The following is a 16,512-nucleotide window of genomic DNA, read 5'->3' as shown; positions in this document are numbered from 1 at the left end:
AAAATAAAATAAAATAAAAGGATATGGAAGTATAGATTCCCCAATATATAGCCAGGCCTGAATAATTTAAATCAATTTGGCAACTCCACTTCCAGTCCTGTTAAAAATTTTCAGGAGTAACTTTGCACTGTAAGAATGTCTTGTCTTTAGGCTTTGAGCCTGGAAGGTCTTATTTTTGAGACCTTACCAAAAAAACCCAAAAACTTCCAAAAAAAAATTTTTTTTATGTTGAAAGGAAGAGTTTCAAGGGCAGGGTATTTTCAAAATTTGATCTGATGATATTAATGCTTTTTCCCCTTTTCTACACTCAGACAAGCACACTCAAGAAATTATGTGGAAGAGTCCTAAGGGCAAAAAGAAAGGAGATCTATCTGGTGGCAGAGTGAAAAGATTACACAGCCTCGCAAGAAGTGTGAGTAAACAGGGTAAGTACTTTGTGTTGGTTTATGATGTTGCACCCGTGAAACGAATAGAAAAATTTTCAGCAGTACTACAGGGACCTCTGAGGTTATAAATCATTTGAGTAATATGCTAATAAATACATAATGTTTATTTTCTTAGACTTTTTAAAATTAATGTCACAAGATACCATTAATATAGTGACAATGCAGGAAATCCAGCTTTACTGTATATACTATTAAGCTTTACTATGGTTATATTTGCCTTTAGAATCTTCCAGTACAGAAAGGAAGTATTGGCAGTTTTCTCAAACATTTAGTCAGGAAAGGAATTTTTTTGAAAATGATCTTAAAGCTCGCTTTTTACATCCTTGTTAAATTGCTTTAGCTTAGTTGTCCCAACTCATTTATTTTATACAATTTAGACAACTGTTTTTGTAATATTTCCTGAGAAAAAATGTTAACACCCATGAAAGAAGTGTTGTGAAGACCAAAGAGCGAGCAGTCTACCTGGAAACAGTTTGTGATACTGCCCTTAGAAGTAGTCAAGAAAAATGTTAACTAAGGACATAACTAAGCAGAGTCATGTAAAGAGACTGGGGAAAATAAGAAAAAATCTCTGTGGATATTAGGAGGCATTTTGGCCTGCCAAATGAAAGAAGCTAGGCAATGTTGATAAATCTCATCTCAGAGAGGAAATATGTATTATAACGGGGTCAAAGACAACTGTGCAATTCAGTCTTGCAGAATCGCCAAGGAAGTGTTGTTCTGTTGATGGGCATGTGTCTTAGGAAACCTAATCTAGGCATTACCTGAGAAAACTCTCTCCAGTTTCCAGCACCAATATTGCTTTACACTCCTCTGCTGCATGATCAAGTCACAAATGTGTGACTAGTAATCCTTTTGTTCCCATTCAGACTGGGATTTCTACTCCTATCTCACCGCTGTCCCAGATTTTCTTCCAGGATTCATCAAAAATAAGTTTATTTCTTCCTCAGCAAAAGTTTGCACAAAAGGAAAGCATGTGGGTGAAGCCAGGAAGGATGAGGAGCTGGATGAGGCAGAGATTAAAAATTATGTTGTCTTAAAGGAACTGGCTTGTAACTAGTCCATGACTAGTCTTCTAGAGTATCCAGTAAACAACAGCCATGCACCTGATAAGCATCCACTGAATTCCATTCTTTTCCTTAGCTGCAGTTCCCCAAGTTATCTGCAGATGTATGTAGTGACAATTGAAGTTCAAAAAAAGACCAGAAGTTTTCCAAAGCTGCTTTTTGTTTGTTTAGTTATTTACAAAAAATATGAGCTTTCAATTTGAATGTAAATCTGAATCTAAGTGTATGAGATTACATGAGTCAGTCCATCAAGAGTCTGCTAAATCAGAATGGGAACAACATAATTTCCTAGATGCCGTAGTTTCAAAAAGTATTAAGGAAAACAGAAGATATTTAACAGCTAAACACTAATTCCTTTGGATTTTTTTTTTTTTTTTTTTTTTTGGCAAAATTAAGGCACCTTATGATGTTACACCACATGAAGCAATTTGAAAATGTTCATTAATCCCCAAGGAAAGAAAGTAAGGAATCTTGAAACACAAGATCCCAGGACTGAATCTAAAATTATTCAGAATAGGCAGGAGGTCAGCTTCCAACCAAATGAGCTTTCACTGTGGCCAACCAACTAAATGACACAGAAGCACAGAAATTGAGGCCAAAGTAGCTGTGGCAGGAGTAAACGTTCTTTTAGTTCTGGGGAGGCTGAGCCATGCAAAAGAGCCTCAAGAAAAAGACTACAGGGGAACAACTGATGCACAGCAGGAGTTGCCTGGAAGTGGTGCCTCTCTGCCTGCTGTGAGGGAATCATCCAGGGAGAAAAAGATTGGAATGAAACTAACTTGGGAAAAGGGTGAAGGGAAGGCCTGAGAATAAAAAGGATAGCTTAGAAATGTGCTAGAAAGTTAGCCTTAGGTTCGATTGTTCTGGTTTGCTTGCTTTTTACATCCATACCAGAGGTTATTTAAGAGAGTCCTCAAAGACCAGTCTAAAGTTTGATGCTGAAAATAAAGCTACTGAGATGGATAATATTCTTACCACAAAAAAAAAAAAAAAAAAAAAGTTGAAAAAAAGAAAGTATGAGAGTTTTCTTGTCATGAGTCTATTGTACGGATTCTCTATAGCTCTCCTAGCAATAGACCAGGCCACTCCTTGCTTTCAATGAAGTTACTCGTTCATTTACTCCCTCACTCAGTTTAGAATCAGGACTTTTCTTCTTTTAAGTTCAGAAAGATGTAGTTCAGCAAGTTTCCTTCTATGGAGAACTTAGCAGCAGTGTTTGAGAGAAAAACCCTTGAGGCTGATGTGCTGTACTTGGAGATCTGCTGAACTGAATTTGATAAGTACTGTATCTTGCTCTTGCCTGCTAAAGCTTCCCTTGTTTAAGATTACATGTGTGTGTAAATAAAGGAAAATGGGATACAGCCTCAGGATTTATGCCATGTCATCTGTGAACAGGCCTTTTGGGCTGCTGGAGAGCCAAGAATTTCTGGGTTGTGGATGTGCAAGCCATATCATTCCTGCTCAGTGGTATGCTCATGCAACAGTGATTGGGAAGGCAGCCCCATACCAGTAGGAAATTCACCAAGCCAAACTTCCTCCAGATGGATTTTTCTAGTTTAAGCCTACTTTGCAACCAGGGCTAATGTAAAGCAGATTTAACATATGTAAGATATAAGCCCATAGGTTCTTCAATAATCTTAGGTCTCTCAGCATGAGCATTCTCTTCCAAATAATGAAATATGATTATTAATAATGAGGGGACAGATTTGTACTGCTTATTCCTGTTGATGAAATACTGCTCAAGTGCACAATTCTCACAAAGGTAAGGATGTGTAATTGACTTTAGATTGATAAGTAACACTAACGATTAAACACTCCTCTTGAGCAGACACCCTGAATACAATCACTTAAGTCTTTAGTGACAGTTTCCAGGCAATCATCACCAGGTTTGTGGACATACAAATGAGATCAGAATTTGTCCACTTATGTTTCTATACTCTGCTTGGGTGTCTGTAGCCGAGAAGGCTGACATCTATTAATGGAAAAGTCTTTTACAATGACACATCTCTTTTCACAAGAATCTGAATAGCAGTGACAGATCAGGAACCCCATTTTGATGCTCAGTGTATATTTTTCTTTCTCCTCAGTTCAGCCATACTCGTTTCATTAAGTTGGGTCAGTTAGGTCAGGCAGCCTTATAATTATCTCTCAGGACCAAAGGTCTGGCTGAACTTTTAGTTCAGAACTTTGTGTCTTTGCTGGGACCCAGTGGGGTTATCCCCCATTTCACTTCAAAATTATGAGGACCAATTCTTCTGTGCTTGTGTATACTTTGTATACCTGCCAAGTCCTCTCCTTCCATTCCTTCAGGTAGTCTCAGAAGTTACTGATTATAAATGCTGATCTGACTCTGTAAGCTTTCAGCAGCACACCTGAGGTTCCCATTTTCTTTCATGGTGAACAGTTTTTCTTTCTTTCTTTGACTTTTTTGAGGAACTGATTCCAAAGATTTTATACACAGTAGTTAACAGGTGTGAATTGGTGTTTGCTAGCAGAAGTGTCGTGCTGGGTAGCCCTTTGTTCCCTTCCTGCTGCTTCCCTGCTCTATTATGGCCAAACTTACTTTAATAGGAGTTTTTTAATGGTTTGTACAGTGTGTATTTTTAAAGCATATTATGGAACAAAAGTGAATACCTATCAGAACAATGTGTTCCTATGAACCTCTGACAATTGGGCAGATCCCTTGATTTCAAAGGACACACTCCAGAACAAGGGACTTGTACCGCCTGAGCAGGAGTGCTAGAATCTGGCCCTCAACAGATGCAGTTTTGTTTCCACCAGCATGTGCCAATTAAAATTATTCTGCTGTAATAAAATATCAGGAGACAGAAAAGGAACCACCGTGAACTGAGGAAATACTGAAGAGTTAAGCATTTTTTCAGCTGACACAGATCCCCTGCTCCATTGGTGATCAATGGTAATAATGACATCCACTTTCCAAGGTAGTGCTGGGCTACTGAGGGCTGATTCTGATGCCAGTGGCTGGTGTGAGTTGTTGAGGGATATTCAAAGACCATGTTGGATAGGCGGCAGGAAGATCTGAAGCCACCAGAGATGAGGAGCAGAAATAATAGGAGGAGTGGTAAGACTGGAACCATTTCCAGAATGTCTGAATTAAGAAGGAAGGGAGGAAAGGCTGAGCTGTGTGTGAAATAATCTGTCAGCTAAGTACCAAGTAATTGTAGACTGTTTCAGCTACTAGTGCCTTGGAAAAGAACAACTGAAAATTTTAGTTCTGCAATTCTTAACAAGAGTGGTTTTAGACAGCAAAAAAACAAACAAACAAACAAGTATTTCTTCTGGTAAGTATTTTCCTTTAAATAGGAATATATAAACTGCTGACTTAAATCTCTGACCCTTTACACCTATTTTATGCCTTTGTAACGTGACTCAACCTCATAGACATTTCTCCTAACTTCCATAATTTGAGTTGACAATGAATATTGGGCTCATACTTCAAGAAATTTCTTATTTTAAACCAATAGATATCAGAATGTCTATACATTTTGGCTTTTTTTTTTTTTTCCCCTACTTCTCTTTACTGTGACTAATGTTGCTTGTTTTAATAAGAACTGCAATGCTTGTATTTGCTGAGTCTTTCAGTAATTACAACTCAATTTCCGTGCAGGTAGCTATGAGACAATTTCTAGCTGATTTCAGTGTTACAGAATGTACAAGAATTTACTACTGTAATTGTGACATTTGCCCCTCACAGCTCAATTTCTTTCTCTGTTTTACTGCTTGAGAGTTTTAATTCTAGGTTTCTATTTTTTCACATGTCTGTTTAAAAACTGACTGGGATGGGAGAAATTCAACATCAAACAGTAAAAGAAAACAAACAAACAAACAACAGAGGTTGCAAGAGCAAGGAAATAATGCATATAGAAAAAAAGAGGAAACTGCTGTATCACCAATGTGCCAGGGGTACAGCACTCCTATAATCTTCAACCATGTTTTCTTTTTTTCTCCCAAAATTCCACCTCTGTTAAGAGCTCTCAGGTTTCTTGTTTTCCCTATAGACTTTGTAAAAAGCCTTGCAAAATAACTGCTGCTGGAAGAAGAAGGAATGAGACTTTGATAAAGAAAAGGAAGCTTTATCCTTTGAAGCAGAGAGCTCTTCAAAACTGAAGCTCTTTGTGAACCTGCAGACATTCGTTCCAAGTAACTGGGAATCAAATCTGGAAGACACATTTTGTAACATAGGGGTTGGAAATGAAACACCAATTTAGCCAATGGTTGGTGACATGAAAGGCCTGGCTAAAGGCTATTGCTATAGCTATAGCAGAAATGACTTTAAAAAGAAAACAGTCTTTTGTTGAAAGGGAAGCATTTTGCAACAAAATCTTTCTGGTTTTTTATAGGAAGGCTTGTTTTTTCTCTAAAGTCCAATATGGATGCTGAAGGAGAAGGAATGTGGTCCTATATCCTCTCCCCACGTGTAAACTCACACTTAAACATCTAGAATCATTTTGCCTGGTATCAGACATTTTGACACAAAGCATTTTCTCAAAAATAGTCATATCATTGTTTTCAAATAGTTAGAAGAAAAATCAACATTTTGAAAGTTGATGCAAAGTAACTTCTGTTCTTCAGATAGCTCTATTCATGTGTTCTTTAGCTGTCAGAAGCAGAACTGTAGTTCAGCAATTACCTGCATTACATTCACATCTTCCTTTTTCTGTTAAATCATGCACACACATTTTCAATTTATTAGCACTGGATAAGTGGCCAGCTATGTCTAGAAGCCTTGTAATGTGTAAATTACCCTAGCCAGTACTAAGAAGGGAAATGTATCCATGAAAGTGAATTACTCACAGATCACAAAAGAAACCACCTTTTTAAAATTATTTCAGACGGTTTAATTATCTGCAAAATGTAGGATTGGTTTTGTACTGTTGACATTTGTTAATATCCACCAAAAATGCTCTTGGCATTTTTGTATGCACAGCAGGAAAATCAGTATGGAACTGGAACTTGTTGTTAATAAAAACTGAAAAGCACAGCTTAAGGTCTTCGCTGAACTATAAATGGTTTAGGCCTCTCAAGCCTACATACTGTCTTAGGGTGAGAACTTATGGAAAAGACATATGAAAAAGCGATTACAGAAAAATTTGGGTTCAGGGTATCGATATCAATTAGAGGTGAATAATGCTGATTTGAAAACTTGACATTCCAGAAATGGCAAAGCAATCACTAACATGTCTGGAATTCATATTACCTGTCCAAGCAATTTTCTTTCTCCTTCTGTAAGTGCACAGTATTATTCATTTCAATAAGATCTTACAGACAGACACTAAACATTCAATTCCCCCTTCTTCAGACAACTGGGATTTAAATATCCATTCATTTCAGTAAATGGTGTGTCTATCATGAAACTCCTTTTTAACTCTATGTCTACGGTTGCATACGCATGGTTGATATATAATTAAGGAGCATTTTGCATCCTTCTGAAGAGCAGAAATGTGTACACTTGTGGTTTTAATTTGTGATACAGGCAGTGGATGACTAGTGCTGAATATATAAAAAAAAAATAGTGCTGCAAGAGGAAGAATAAAAGATTTTTACAGAGGGGTAGATCAAAGACAATAAGGTTGGTGACATACTGAAAATTAGTATCTACTTCTGTCTTATAGTAAGACTGTGTAGGCTTCTCTATCAATAAAAAATGTTCCCTTCTTATCCACTGATCTGTTTATTTCATTTTTCTTGAATTAAATTTAGTACCAATAGTAGGTGTATGCTGGGAGTGGTTTGTAAAGAAGAAAGATCTGTATGGGGGGTTGTGACCTGAGTGTGGTATTGGGTAGGTGCATTAAAGCTAGTTTAGAATCTGTTCATCTTCAAAATCAATACAAGGGGTACAGTAGAGTCTGATGAAAGTCCTGAAAGGAGTTCCTGGAGCTCAATGTTGAAAGTATAAATGGACCATTTAGGTAACATCAGGTAACTTTGGGATCAGCATTTAGCACTAAGGCTGTCGGGAGACTCTTCTCTTCCAGGTTCACTCTTATAGGATGCGAATATAAGAAGCTATTTTGAACTGAAGAGTCAATACAAGATATTTTGGAATAAAATAAAAATAAAATTCAATTGGAAAATTGCTGAAGTTTAACTTTGATATCAGGTAAGTTAGTTAAGTACGAATACAGTTTCTGTGAGAACAATTTTGTAGGAGCTCAATGAACAATGTGAGATGAGATTGTGTGATCAAGAGACTATATCTGGGTTTTCAAAAAACCTTATAAAGGATCCCTAGCCCAAAAATATCTTTAAGAAACTAAGTTCTTAAGAAGTAAGAGAAAACTGCTTGGGTTAATAACTGGATAAAAATAGGAGACAATGGGCTGGAATAAAACGACCATTTTCACAACAAAGAGAGGTTGATGATGGAAGGAAGCACAGTCTGTATATTCATAAATAACTTATATAACGGGGGTGTGTGTGATTCAGAAGATGCCACTGTTTGCAAATCATACAAAATTATTTAAGCTGACTGTGAAGGTTTGGAATGAGATTTCCTAGCTAAGTGGGGGACAAAATGGTATAGGACATTCAGGGTGTTTTCTGGTTGCTTGAAAATAGACACCGAGTCATCTGAGGTGGTGCTTGAAATATCCACGTGATGGTAGCAGAAGTCAGACACACAGCCTGTCCTTAGATGCCATCCATAGATGCCTATGTTTGGGAAACTGAATCCCATCCTTAGTGCCTGTTAATATATCATAATACTTATGGGGAAAAATTACCTTAGGCCTATGCAACAATGGCTTGCAAAACATTCAGGTAAGAGGTCTTTGAGTCAATGTGTATGATTCTCTGAAAACATCAGTAACAGTCAAAACTGAAAATTGATTGTTAAGGATTATTAGCAAAAACCAAACCAAAACAAAACAAAAAATAAATGTGTTCCTGCATAAACCTGCTATAAAATCACATCATGAATACTGTTTTCAGTATTGATCTTCACACCTCCAAAAAGATAAAGGAGAACTGAGGAAGGATTACAAGGGAGATGGGAAGAATGTAACTGCTTTCATATGAGTTTGAGTAGATTAAGACTCTTCATCTTGCAAAAGCAATGTCAGAAGAGGGACAAACAGAAAACTGAAAAACCATTAATTATATCAGAATGTGCACAGGGGATCATCATGCACTGTTTCTCATAATATGAGATGCAAGGCACCCATAGCAAATGAGCTTTTTAGGTTTTAAATGAAGAAAATGCTGCCAGTTGTGGACTTCACTTCTACAGAAAAAGTACAGGTGGGCTGAAAAAGCAGTAAGGCCGGTCATGTAGTTTTTGTTCTTCAGTAGTTCTTAAATAAGACGACCTGGAGGCAACACCAAGCTTAGTAAATTTGTAAATTAGTAATCCAGAGTGCAGGAAGAGAAACTGCAAAAAAAAAATCACTTTATGAGTGCCACTGTCTCTGCTTTTCTCTAGCCAGACACCAATGCTGGAGTCAAAAACATAGTTACAGAAAATTTGGTCTAGCCAGCATGACTGATTCTGCACTTTCACCATGAGATCACTCCCCTTGACCTATAGTGCACTGGCTTCTCTGTAACTTAAGAATATGGAGTAAATATGCAGTGTCTCTTTTTCCACATATATATCATTGAAAGCCAAGAATAAATTTTTAAGAATCAGAATATGCTGAGAGAGATAAATGAACCTTCCAGGAGCTCCCCAAAAAAAATTCATTGTCTCATATTTGGCTATATTAACTTTGAATCACAGAACATATGTAATGCATCTTATGCTGACAGTTGTGACTACAGAAAAAGCCTGAAATCATCACTGAGATAGAGATATTGCTGGAAGAGAACAGATTTTGAGCAGTTACAGAAATTTTACACAACCTTTCAGGGCAGCAGCTGAGTCAGGGAAATTCTGGAGAATGGTAGGTAGACAGCCTGAATTCAAACATGCAGGAGTTAATTAAGAGAGTAGGGATAGCACCACTATGGGGGGAAACAGAAACACAGGAAAAACAATTTCAAAGGTGAAAATCTTTATGGGTTTTAATGACCAGAGCTATGAGCGGTTGTTTCTGTAACTTCTATTTCTCGCTGGCTACCTGAAACCCTCATGCGAAAACGCTGCCACACTGCTCTGAAGTTTTGTGCTTGCCCCTCTTAAGGTATCCCACAGCCTTTTTGTACTCCCATAAAGTAGTTATGCCCAATTCTGGTATATTCCAGAATGCGCTGGAAGAAACATCTCTGCAATCTGACTCACTGAGTGAGTTCTACAGGGTTCATGTCAAATCAAATGCTATTAGGAAAGCTTTATGAGAAGTCATCTTACTCTGACATGCCCGCTAGATGTTTTCTGCCATCTGGGATTGGTCAGAGCTTTTGCCTGTTCAGGTAAATGTGTTGCTCTTTGCAAGGACAAGTGGCAACAACTTACAACCTTTAGCCACAGAGTATACATGAACAGTGTTCAGTTTAGAAATTCTTGCAGTTCAAGGTGGCGTAATGGTTACAGCCAAAATCCTGATGCAAATCATAAACAAAAAAATCAATAATGTAAGCTCCTAATATTTTATATGACTATTTCCTAGGATAATTGAGATTCATTTCTACAGTAATATCTGCTGATGTGTTTACTAATAAATGACAGTTAAAGTGCTTTAAATTTGCAAACAACTGTGCATTTGTGTATATGTATACAAACATATATATATGCACATTTAATATAGATTGATATGGATATAAAATAAATTTCCTGAGCAAGAAAAAGATTAATCAAAGGCATCACCAATGATCTAGTGATTGTGCTTGGATCCCCACAGCAGTGAAGCTGGATCTCCCTCCATAAAGAGAGTTTTGGGTGCACATTGGGAGAGCTGCCACCATAACTGCTGCCAGTGACGCAGCAACATTGCCTGCTGACAAGGCCTTTGCCATGTTTACCACTTGCTGGGTTGCTGGTTTTCAATCTGTGAACACATAGGAGCAATGAAAGGCACAATGTGGTAGCAACATACAGCAAGGTTACGGTGGACTAATTATTAGTTATAGCAGGAAAACCTGAACAGCTTGGTATCATAAAGAAGGAGAGAGGCTGTACTGGGACAAGTGCTAAGGAGCACCAAGGATGCCCTTAAATAGGCAGGGCAGTCCCTTAAATATATGATAAAGTCTATGCTTTATTTTATTTTTGTGGAAGACTTTTTTGCCCAGCCTAGACAAGAAAATTAATTCCACTAATGGGAAGGTCCAGTTATTTCTCATACATGTTATTTCTTTACTAGGTAATTACTGGATCAATAAGATTATATGCCTCAAAGCAGGAGGACTAACATGCCTTAACAGATAAATTAATTACAACATCAGACAGTATACAAGAAATGATACAAGCCTGACAAGGAATCAAGGTGGAGGAAGGATAGTTTAGCAAAAGTACCTCTTGGCATTTCATAAGCATAGTGATATACAGAATTAGCAAAAGTTGAGCAGAGTCAGACTTTGCAAACCAAATTAAACAGATGGCAAAATCTTTCTCAGTTGTATAAGGGGAAAATAACCAAGAGAATCGCTGTACATTGAGGATAGAATAGAAATCAAACATAATCTAGGTGTGACCCAAAAACTAAATTAAAACTGTGAGAATTAAAAAAAAAAAAAAAAAAAAAAAAAAGGGAAAATGGGATGAAGTGAAACATGAATATATTTTTTAAAAAAATCATGCAGATAAACTTGTTATCTCACCCCCTTTGTTTTAATGACAACTTGATTTTTGAAATAAAGCAAATGCAGAAGATTCAACCTTTCTGCTCTTCACTAAAGAGTTTTATACGTTACTACATGGGGAATTACTAGTTAAATTGGAAAAGATAAGGACAAGTATCAGGACTATAAGTAAAGAAATGACTGAACAGGAGACAAGAGTGAGTTATGTTAAAAGGATTTCTCCCTCTCCCTGGAGGAAAGTTACTAGTAGAGTTCCTTTAGGATTGGTCTGGGGATTAATTTTATTTAATATTTTCCTTAATGACCTAGGCAGAAAAAGTAGTAGTGTACTAATTAATTTACTGATGATACAAACCTGGGAGATGTCATGAATACAGAGGAGGATTGGAATATTATACAGGAAGAATTAAATGACCTTGAAGACTGGGGTAATAGAAATGGAATGGAATTTAAGGTCATGCACTTATGGACTGATGAAAAGTATCTACTATGAACTGTAGGCTCATCAGTGGAAAATGACAGAGAGAAAAAACACCTAGTTGTAAGAGTCAATCACAGAATTACTGTGAATCACCAGTGCACTCAGACCATGAAAAAGGAAAATGCAATTTAGAGATATATTGAGGAAAATATTTTTAATGAAGCAAGGTGACTAATCATGCCATTGACCAAGGTGCCTGTTAGACATCACTTGAAATTCTGAATCCCTGTGGTTGGAGTGCAAATGTTGTTTGTTTGGTTTTTTTTACACAGGTGCAAAAAGTGACTACTATGGTGATCAGAGGAAAGGATGGCCTGCCTGAAAAGAAGTTATGCCCGGCAAAACAGAGGTTCAGAGGGGAAGCAATTGCTGTCTATGAGTATATGATGAGGTAAATACCAGAAAGAAACAGTAATTTTGACATGAGAACAAATGGACATAAAGTGGCTATGAATACATTTGGACAAGAAGAAGAGAAAAGCTTTCTAGACACCAGAGCCATAAGTACATGAGCGTGGATGCACAGAGCCAGACAGACTTATTAACTGGGCTTATGTGATTCATGTGCTGGCACATGCTTAAACTTGATGACTCATGGTCAGCCCTATACCCTATTTTTCAGGCAGCCTTGCTACGTAGCCCTTTGCTTGACTTATATTTTCTGGCACCTTCTTGGTTTTACTGCTGGATATATTTTATAACATAACCTTCTTGATATAACACAAATATTACATGATATCTTTAGTTTATCTATTCTCTTCTTTCCTGAGAGGCAAACAACAACAGCCCATGTCTTACAATGACCAGAACAATGGAATGAAACAGAAATAAAACTGCTGTTTCTTTACAACAAATTTGTTGTATTGCAGCAAAAAATAAAAAATCAGAATAAAGTAGTTCAGAAAATAAACAATTTGAGTGACATCCACTCAAAAAAAGGTGTTCAGAATTAAGAACAACTTCACTGAAAGACAGTCTTTGATTTTTGTCGCTTTGTTTCCATTTTGTATATTTGTACACATTTTTGGAAATTCCTTGAGTACTTTCCAAATTTGAAGTTTTCTCAGTACATAGACCAAGAAATTTTCATGGTGACCCATTGCTATTAAGTTCTTACGTTCATGCAGTTCCTTCTCAGGCAAGAATTACATTTGCGATATTGATAGGATTTTTTTTTTCTGTGAAGACTACAGACTCTAATATTTTATAACAAGATGTTGGTTCATTTCTCAGAATTTAAACATTCTCTTTTCTTAACCAGACACAATTGTTAGGTTATAATTCCTCAGTTTTATGGCATTGCTATCAACAAGAATAATTGGGGGTGGAGGGAGGAGGGAAGCCCTCAGTTCTTTCTCTGTTGAGTGACATGGCTTAATCATAATGAATGGAAATAGTCCCAAGGATATGTGCTGTATTTGTATTGTAAAATCAAAACAGTCATATTATGTCTTTAATGCTGTCTCAAATGGATACTCTTATTATTGCATTCTGAGAAATTCTTTAGCCTAGTATGTCTCAAATCTCATTCTAATCATTATAAATTAGCTATGCAGAGGTTGAAAAGAAGCAGCAGCACACTGATACTGAGCAAATAACAACAACCCTCTGTTTCCCAGGAGAGGGTCCTTCCTTTATGATAAATGAGTAAATTGGGCAGGTTTCTCACTATCTGATTGAGAAGTTACAACTATTAAAAGTTTGAGATTATTTGCGACGATTACTCCATCTGACAAATATTGAATTACAACATTTAGTCTGTGTAATCAACAGCTTATTCATTTTTGTCATGTGCTGTTGTGTTGTGTTTCATTAACTTCTGAGACAATGATGCAAAATAATGCAATGTGACACGGTGAAATACAATAAGATGTGACATAACACATTAGAAATTTAAAGAATGAAAAGCTTCAGTCAATTCAGGAAATAGGAACTCTGTCCAAATTTATTGTGACAACTAAGAACAGTGCAAACACTAAACACTGTTTTCAAACCAGAGGGCACTATTGTTTTTTGACCACCTAAATTGCTTGCAGATACTGCCATCATCTTTATTTTTAGTTTAATTTAATAGGCACAGACCTGGGAGCTTTCTCGGTTTGGGTGGTGTTTTCGTTGTTTTGGGGTTTTCCTCACCCCTTCCCCAGCCTGGCATTAGTATTTAAATATCTAAATTGGCATCTGAATGACTTGGTGTGATTGTCGGCAACTTTGCATTCCAAACCAACCAATTCCTTGACATTTCAAACAGATGTATTGCTAACATGCTTCCAAGGATTTTGTAAAAATCCAATTCTGTGAACACCGGCTCAAAATGGGTGAACAAAAAGTATCTGTGCTAGCAGAAAAGAAGTGTTTTCAGTTCATATCTAGGGTATGCTAATTGAAAATCTAGAAAGAGGCTGCTTTCCTGTAGAGTACTAAAATGAGTTGGAATATGAAACAACTCTCTTAAATCTGACTGCTCCGGACTTTTCTTCCTCACATTTTCACTGTCATCTATTCATATCTGTCTGGTGATATTTAGGTTTGCATTAATGGATTAAAGTCCACATTGATCTCAGTTGGAAAATATGAGTTGCTGTTGCTGATCACCCTATGCTATTGCCAAAGCCTTCTCCTTTGCTAGTTAAGTCAGATTCTATTGAAGTCTATCCCAAATAATCATCTGTATAAACAATGATATGTGATTCTAAACTTCAAGCACATTTTCAGACCAGCTGTACTAACCATTTTTATGTAAGGGCAGTACTACCATGCCGTGAAGTCAGACAAAGAGATTAAAACTATTTTTTTTAAGCCATTTTAGGGCCTGGATGGCTTATTTGATCGGACACTGGCCTTTCATCACAGGGAAAATCAGCTCATATTTAGCCTTGACTGTTGTGTTCAGAAGTAATCTTTATGGGATGCCTATAAAATGTTTATAATGAAATGAGTACAGGGATTCTTGGTTTATTTGTCAGTGCAGTGAAGAACAGGGAACTGTCAACTAGTGTATATGCAGGTGAAAATTAAGTCTCCTGAAAAGGATTTTAAAAAGTGCAAAGCTCATACAAGCCCCTGGCTAGATGAATAATAAACAAGTGACTGCTAAAAAACACAACTTCCCTAGCAAATCAATCAAAATTAAATAGTACAGAAAATCCTTCTAAATCAATAAGTACTATTAAAAGCTCTATGGAGATTTATTTTTATGCACAAAAGGATAAAATCTCCAATGTTCATTGAGGTGGATGAAGAAATAAATTAATTAAATATATGTTCTGTGCTTCTCCTGCCACTTTAAAAAAAAAAAATTATTCTGGACTAGGTCCTTAGCTGAATGACACATCTGACTAGCTCTAGTAGGTGGATTTTGAGGTAAATCAGGTTGTAATACATAACTGCATAACTATTTTTCAGACCTAAATCTGTCATTAATTGAGTTCAGTGTATTGCGTCAGCTGAGAAAATGGCTCAAAAATATTCGCCTACATTTTAACATGAATTGGGATCCAAATGGGTACAGATGCACTGCAGAGAACCTCTCCCATTCCTCTGCTCTGTTTGTTCTGCACCCTTCAAAGCAGTGGAGGGACCCCAGAAGTGGGTTAGTGATGGGAGAAGAGCCATGGACTTCACTTTTAGCCAGTGGCCTTCAGACCTGACTGCTTATATTTATAGGATTACTAGTAGTACTTTTCTTCTGTACGGGAAGGGAAATTATTTGGGAGGCCGCAAGCCTCTTCTCAACTCCTTGGGATGGTTTTGCTTCAAACTGAACCTTCCAAAAAGCAACTTAAAACTGGCATGGCCTACTGCATATATTGTAATTTATGAATTCAGCAGCAATTAAAATTGTTTTGTGTTCTCTTTTCTTGCAGATTCCAAGTGCAGGTTCGTCTCTAATAGCCTGCCAGTTGAATGAAAGTAATGGATGGAGGGAAGGGGAGCCATGCCCATTTATTGCTTGGCTTTTCTGCCAACAAGAGGGCTAATTGTAGTGGTGTCTTTTGTGATGTGAACATCTGCTAACTGAATCTGGATAAGCCCACCAACATGTTCCATGTAAGTCACCAGACAACCATCACATGGTAATAACTTTCAGCCACAAAGGATCTATCATGATTTAAACCTCTGACGCAGAGGTGAAAGGCTTTCTATAACTCAGTGGTCCCCTGAGCTCACCAGTACCTCACCAGTTCACACTTTGATGAATACAGTCAGAAAAGAATAAAAACACTGCAGACAATACTGATTATATGCACCAGATTCTGGAATCGTTTTTTCTGCTGTTTCTGCAGACTCAATGCCATCAGCACAAGTAGAAGTTGTATAGCCAATGAAAATGAACTACACCAGCTACCTATAGAAAACATTGATAATATTAGTATTATTATTTTGTAATGTGTGCTTCCTCACTGCTGGCTATTGGAAAAAGCTGCCTTGTAATTTGTAGGGGTAGAATTATAGAATCAACTAGGTTAGAAAAAACCTCTAAGATCATCAAGTCCAACCATTACCCCAGGACTGCCAAGACCACCACTAAACCGTATCACTGAGGGCCTCATCTACATGGTTTTTGAACACTTCCAGGGGTGGTGATTCCACCACTGCCCTGGGCAACCTGTTCCAATACCTGATTACTGTCTCTGTGAAGAAATTTTTCCTCCCCTGGTGCAGCTTGAGGCCGTTACCTCTTGTCCTATCACTTGTTAGGATAATTAGATGACACAGAGCTGCCTGTTGCACAGGGTAGAGGATCAGTTTCTTAATACTTGCCTATACTGGAATTAGAACGAGAGCAGGAAACATCTACAAATTGTGTGGCATT

General features: G+C 37.2%; 1 long non-coding RNA gene across 1 annotated transcript; it reads left to right on the top strand.

Annotated features, from left to right (window-relative positions):
• Nucleotides 1–330: 330 nt before the first annotated feature.
• On the top strand, nt 331–15,628 carry LOC115611829. The gene is made up of 3 exons (XR_003992714.1): nt 331–425; nt 11,969–12,087; nt 15,563–15,628. It is a non-coding gene; the product is annotated as an uncharacterized LOC115611829 (long non-coding RNA).
• The last annotated feature ends 884 nt before the right edge of the window (nt 15,629–16,512 follow it).

The sequence above is a fragment of the Strigops habroptila genome, chromosome 8, assembly GCF_004027225.2.
Source record: "Strigops habroptila isolate Jane chromosome 8, bStrHab1.2.pri, whole genome shotgun sequence".
Taxonomy (NCBI): domain Eukaryota; kingdom Metazoa; phylum Chordata; class Aves; order Psittaciformes; family Psittacidae; genus Strigops; species Strigops habroptila.
Note: the sequence above shows the minus strand (reverse complement) of the source record. Positions and strands in the feature narration are given on the sequence as shown.